The sequence below is a fragment of the Bactrocera neohumeralis genome, chromosome 5 (assembly GCF_024586455.1).
Source record: "Bactrocera neohumeralis isolate Rockhampton chromosome 5, APGP_CSIRO_Bneo_wtdbg2-racon-allhic-juicebox.fasta_v2, whole genome shotgun sequence".
Classification (NCBI taxonomy): domain Eukaryota; kingdom Metazoa; phylum Arthropoda; class Insecta; order Diptera; family Tephritidae; genus Bactrocera; species Bactrocera neohumeralis.
Window position 1 is genome coordinate 9,683,957 of NC_065922.1, and position 7,142 is coordinate 9,691,098.

A 7,142-nucleotide genomic window follows, 5' to 3' on the forward strand; every position below is an offset into this window, starting at 1 on the left:
ATACATACATACATACATACATACATGCCAAAATCACACGATTCACGATTTGTGTGCTAAAGCGTAGGTGCAGCGGGAACTAACTGTTGTATGGTATAAATAAGCGAAGCGAAACAAACAAATTGAAGCAAACAAAAAGCGAGACTATTTACATTTACAATTTTGAATATTTTTTGTTTTGTTTTGCAATTATTTATGGCTAAGTTTAGTACTCTTGCTTCGATTTACACAAAAGCATATAAATATATATACATATATGTATTTTTACATGCAATTAGTTAATACAAATACAAAGTGAAATGACTTTCGGTTAACATGTAAGCAATCCTCCTCCTTATGCGTGACTCTATAGGGTATTTCTGAAATGTTGCAATACACAGATGAAAAGTTATGATGAATGTGCTGGCAAACAAACTACAGAATTGAAATAAAAATATGAAAATAACAAGAAATTGCACTTTAATGTTCTCAGTCCAAGTTTTTGTCCACATATTTCTTGTGTATCCGAATACTATAAATATTACCATGTTATTATAATGCTTTTAATGAAATTTTCAATATAAAGTGCCCACCTTGATTAATGTTAAAATTATTATGTTTTTTTTTGTTATAAAAAAAACAAAGAAAACTGCTCCAAATTTGGTGAACAATATTTTTGTTTAATTTTTTATTATTTTGTGACGATGAAATGAATTAAAAATCACAGGGAAACGGAAATGCTACAACATATTAAACAATAATAATTGATTTTTTTGTCAAAATTAGTAAAAAATTAAAAAAAAAGTCGACTACTATAAATATAAAAAAACATTACATATTTTTAACTTTTTTATTTTGTAAGCAAACTTTATAAGATATTTAGCTAAAAATTAACGTGCATTTGTATGTAATACCTGTTCACATATATAAATTGTAACTACATATACCAAATTCAATTATGTCTACGGATTTTTACAAACTTCGAATTATTTATTTGTAATTATTAATTTTTTATGTTATTTAAATTTTGTTAAAATATCTTTATGAACATAATATTTTTTTGTAATTTTTATTTGTCAAAATTACATTTTTTTAATTTCTTTATCTTTATAGTATTTTTGTTTTGTATTATTGAAATATGTTTTTAATATATCTTAATGTGTTAATTTTTGTATTTTGAGCCCTTGAAAGCTATGCTCAATTTTTTACTATAACTGCTAAAAAAATTTAATATAAAAAACCCAAATATACATATGTATGTTATTGTATTTTATTTTTTTCAATTACTGCCAAAGATTACCTTTTATTACAGTTTACATTTTATAAAAGTTTGTTCACAAAAAATACCATTAATATAAATTATTAAAAAATTAGAATTCGTAATTAATAACTCTTTTCGAAAACATTATTTTAAAAACTTAACAAGATATTGGTATAATTAATTTTAAACATTTGGTTAATTATGTAATAAAGCAAAATTTCGCTTAAATTATGAAAGTAATATTTTCCACAATTTCTTTTAAACTTGTACTATGTATAATATCTCACTGTCTGAAGTTTTCAGTGTTTCCAAACTACGTATACGATTTTACCAAATTACAAAAAAATTCCAATTTGTTTTTTGTATGTTATTTTATTTTTGTTAGGCAAAAAGGAGTCAGTATTTAAGTTTCCAACTTTTTTATGCTATAATATTTTTTTATTATGACCATTTCAAAATTTCCATGTTAAGCAGTGCCAAAAATATTTCCTTTTTTGTATTGTCCAAATACAATTTTTTGAAAATTTCGAAAACACCAACAGTCATTCGACCTTATGCTGCTTCGTTGTATTTACATTTCCGTTTCCTTAAGCAATTTATGCATGATGCAGCACTGTGACTTGCTGATTCGTGAAAAAACGTGATTTCAAAAAGAGTTTTTATAAATTAATTTATTACATTTTTTTTATTATTTTTATATGTTTTCTTTCACTTTTTTTGTACATATTTTATTTTCTATTTTAAAACTTTTTAAGATTCAAAACATAATTTTAAAGAGTGTGGTTTATTATATTTATTTTCTTTTTTCAAATTTATAATTTTTTTATTTTCCACTTTTTTTAATTTTTAGAATTTTGTATAATTTTTGTATACTTCTTTAAATATTTTTTTAAATTTTTGTTTTTTTATAAATTTATAATTTTTTTGTAACTTTTTATAATTCTTATTTTTCAGTTTATGTATTTTTTTGCTGTTAATTTTTTTACATTTTTAATTTTCTTTAAAATTTTAAACTTTTTTTGTGATTTTGTTTATTACACATCGCCATGCTCCCACCGCCCAATTGGCGCCCAAGGAAATACATACGCTTTCCTCATGAAATTGAAAAAGGCTATAATTATAAAATATTTTTTCCCTCTCTTTGTTTTTAAACTTAACAATTCCTAACACAAGCACAAATGAAAAAATATTAAAATCCAACAAATAAGTATAAGCAGTTGAAAATAAGAAATTGATGCAAATTGATAGGTGTGAGTCAGTGCAAAAAATGTATATGCAAACATATGTAGATGTTTGTATGTATGTTTACAATATAAAATGTGTAGTGTTGTATTTGCAGCAGTTGTTGTGACGTGTGTAGGGAGTTAAACGTAACATTTTTGTAGAAAACTAGAAAGAAACTAAGATCTAATTACTATTCCTCTTTACTAACTACAAAAACAAAAATAGTAAAAGCAAAAACATGCATACATACAAACATTTTACGAAAATTTAAAGAAATTAGCGTTTTAAAACGATAATAATTATATATAGCATATAAATACACACCTACATATGTACATACATTTATGAAAAATAAAATCAGTATGTATGTACATACATATAAAACTACAAACTTTACGGAAATTATAGTCAAATAGTGAAAAGATTCATATACAATTAGTATACATAATACTTATAATGCATACATATAAACAATAGCAAGGAGTTAAGCACCCAACAAACCATAAAACATACATATACACTTATACATACATACATTCATTCAAGTTTAAACACAAGTATACTAATAAAAGTAATAAAGAGGAGTTGAGAGGGAAAACTATAAAATTTTGAAGCGCAGGCAGCGTCTATGCATATAATCACACATACATATACATATGTATATACTTATTATATAAATGGAAAACATTGAAATTTAGTGTCTGTCAATTTTTCGATATTTTTTATTTGCCTTTAACATGCAAAGTGAAACAATTTCTTACAAATTCAGGCAATGAAAATGACAATGCACACATACTTACAAACATAACATTACTACGTACATACTAGATACATACATACATATATAACATACAGAAGAAATCATAACCAAAATTCAATTAGGTCAACAAATTTAAAAAACTATTATAAAATATGTATAAAAGAAGCCAAAAATTCGAACGAGTTGTCATAGAAAAAATAGTTAAAAAAACTATAAAAAATAAAAGCAAATGCAATAATTACAAACATACAAATATACATAAATAAATGCAGAAAGCCAATGAATGCAATAAAAATGTAATGTAAAATCAATAAAAAAATATGTGAATAAGAAATGCAAGTATGTATGCGAACAATTTCCGCTCAAAGTATGAAAATATTTTAGTACAACAAAAATGTGCGCTTTTTATGCCGCATTAAAGTAGCTGTTGTTTTGAGTTGCATTTTGCATAATTTGCTAATTTAAAAACAATAAAAAACTGGACACAGTTAAAATCAATACAATTTTTTTTAAAGAAAATTAAAATAAAATTGAAATGTCATCAACTATAGTATATATTAATTGAAATTAAAAAATTTTATGTAATGTGAAGTAATTAGAATCAAAAGTTATGCAATATTTTTTCTTTTTTTTTTTTATAAAATTGCATCATTTTGGATTTTTTTATCAGCTTAAATTTTTTTTTACCAAACTCAGCTACTTTATCGCATAAAATGTTGCTGAAAAAAAACTAAACTACTAGCAGCTGCAACAACGACAAACACATTGCTATAATGTTTTTAAATATATACATACATACATAGTACACATGTATTACCAAGAAAAGTCAATTAATTACAATGATTTACTTACATTCGCTTAAACAATCAACTACCCTTATTTTATTTATAAGCCAATATTTTAATTAGCAATAAAGAACAAGAATTACTTAAAACAATAACGAAAACAAAAATCTATACATTATACATACAACTATCTATATACATAAATATACACGTGTGTATTATAGTAGACACAGTTAGTGACAAGATAGAAATTCAACAAATAAATATAGTGAAATATTGCAACATTTACAAAAACAAAAAAAAAACGCATTGAATATTTTAAGACACTTTTGTTCTTAAACAATCAAACAAATCAAGCAATAGCAACAAACACAACAAAAACAAATTGCTTATGTATCTGTGGTGTACAAGTTCCTCAAACAAAAGCAAGCATAGAAAATAAGCAAACCAAGCAAGCAATGAAACGAAGAAATGCCGTTTCGTTATAAGCAAACATGTGTTAAGAAAATCACCTTTAAGACAAATAATAATTAAGCATCAAACAAATTATATTTTATGTAAAGACACACACTCAATTATATCACATACAAATGTGTGCGCGTTGACATGCCTGCCTATGTACTTTTATTAAACAATGCCAAATTATGTGAGAATAATTGAAATTAATATGAGATAAAATGACGGCAGTACATATGTATGTATGTATGCATGCAATTGCGTACACATGCAAAGAACACACTCCAACACACACACACCCGCCATGTTTTTATCAAATAATTTGTTAATTTTAGTTTTTAAATAATAGCCGCAATTCAAAGTAGTGTGTTGTATGCGCCTACACACACAAGCTCTTTTGTGCAAAAAAAAAACATAAAAAAGAAGAAGTGTGCGAAATGCAATTCATTAGTTACAAATAAGCGAATTACAAGCAAAATATTTCCGTTATTATTTGTTTTAACTCTGTATGCTTGTACGAAGCAAAAAAAAACAATAATAACGAAAAAGTTTATTTTATTTTAGTTTAATGTTTATGTTTATCTCGTTTACTGTTATTTAGCGTTTACTTGTGGCGGCGCATTTTTCTTTTATCTCCAAAGTTCTCCAATCGTGTGCATACGAAAGCAAATAATTATTTTGCGCTGCATTTTACATAAAATATACACTATAATATCATATATGTAGACATATCTACATATAAAAATATTTTCTCTCATGTGTTGTGTTCCAGTTTTATTATTTTAATATACATACATTTATTTTAAAGAAATATATTTAAATAATATTCAATTTATATGCCAACGATTTTATCATTTATCTTTAAATCGATTATAATTTTTTGTTTCAATTTATTTTAACTTTTTTATTTTAATAAAATTGCAAATGGAATATTACACCAAAACTAAGTTGTTTTATTTTTTAACGTTGTCTTTTTATTTTATTTTAAAAGTTTTCAGGTGCAGCTAATTTTATATTATTGACATTTGTGTTTTTATGATGATTTAAATGCTCTCACGAAACCGCAGCGCAAATGCAGTTGCTTAAAACGTGCACCGCCATGAAAATTGTCAAAACCGTGAGCTAATGATTTTTTTTAATTTTATGCGCCATATTGTGCATTTGTATATTTTGAATGAATTGCCTTATTTTAGCAGCGAGACACCACGCGTTTGATCCTAAGTGCGAATCAAATTTAAAATCAAAATAAAGATCTTCTAATAGCAATTGCACCCAGTCGCGCATTTTCAATCACTCCAGCCGAAATCCTGTAATGCAGAGAAATGTAGAAACTTTGCGAAAACCGAAGCAACATGCGCACCATAAATAGGCAGCGGAACATTTGAACCCATATTCAACGGAATTATTATCAATCTTTTTTAAAACACGTGTTTCCGTTGCAATCTACGCGCTAAGTATTTAGAGTATTACTATTTTCTACTCTATCCATTAATTAATCTATAATTTCCAATCGTAATTTCGCCAATCCATAAACAGTCAATGAGTAATTGAATATTTTCTTTAAATTTCCTTCAATATTTCATTACCAGATTATTCTAACAGATTTTTTATTGTTTTAAAGTCTCATCTGAAAATTCATTAAAAGGCAACGATAGAATTACTTAATATTTTAACAATAATCAACAACAACAAAAAATTTGATAATATTATTTATAATTTTTAACATTAAATCAAAATTTTAATCATTTAATTGGTTTTCTTTTTCTCAAATATTATGATATTAATGCAAATATGGCAATGCACAAATTTAAATTTGACAGTTCTACCCAACACTCTTTTAGTTCTGTTTTCCTCACGTCACAGCAATTTCTCTGAAGCCGGCAAAATATTTGTAAGCACAAATTTGAATAATACTTCAACAATAACGGTATAACAGCTGCAAATTCATACTTGAGCGAATAATTGTTTGCAAAGCATTTAATATCAAAAAATAGTATCAATAAAATAAATATTCGGGTACTAACAAACAATGTAAACCAATTTTAGTGCCATAGTTTTGTCATATAGTAACATTTTTGAGAATTTAAGCAAACGATATTTGAATATATGTATAATATATAAGAAAATTTACCACTATTTAAATGAAACCAGCACAAATTCAGATTTAGAAAGACAAAAAACAAAATAATAACGAAATAATGGCATGTTGACACTGACAACAAACGTAAAAAATGCAAAAAAAAACAGGAGTCACTTATTTTTCTAGTATTTTAATTAAAATAGCAATTATGAACAATTAAAAGTCATTGTTAAGCAACAACAACAACTGCAAACGCAACATAGGCAAGGAGGATAAGAATTTGTTGTCATTTTTAATATTAATAAGAAGGCTTTGTGTAACGGAAACGCCGCATTGATGATATGTACTAACATATGAACACAAACATATGTATATGTATGTATGTACATATATTGTATGTATGTACATCGGCATATAAATACAACAAAACAAGTGACGTTTCGACAACTGCATGCAAACTAATAACTACAATAAATTTTCTTCCTATATTTTATCTAAAAGTTAATTACACATTAGTGCAATACAAAAGTAACAAAGTACATTCATTATACGAGTACACATACAAAGATACATATATATGGTATGTGGGTGCAAATA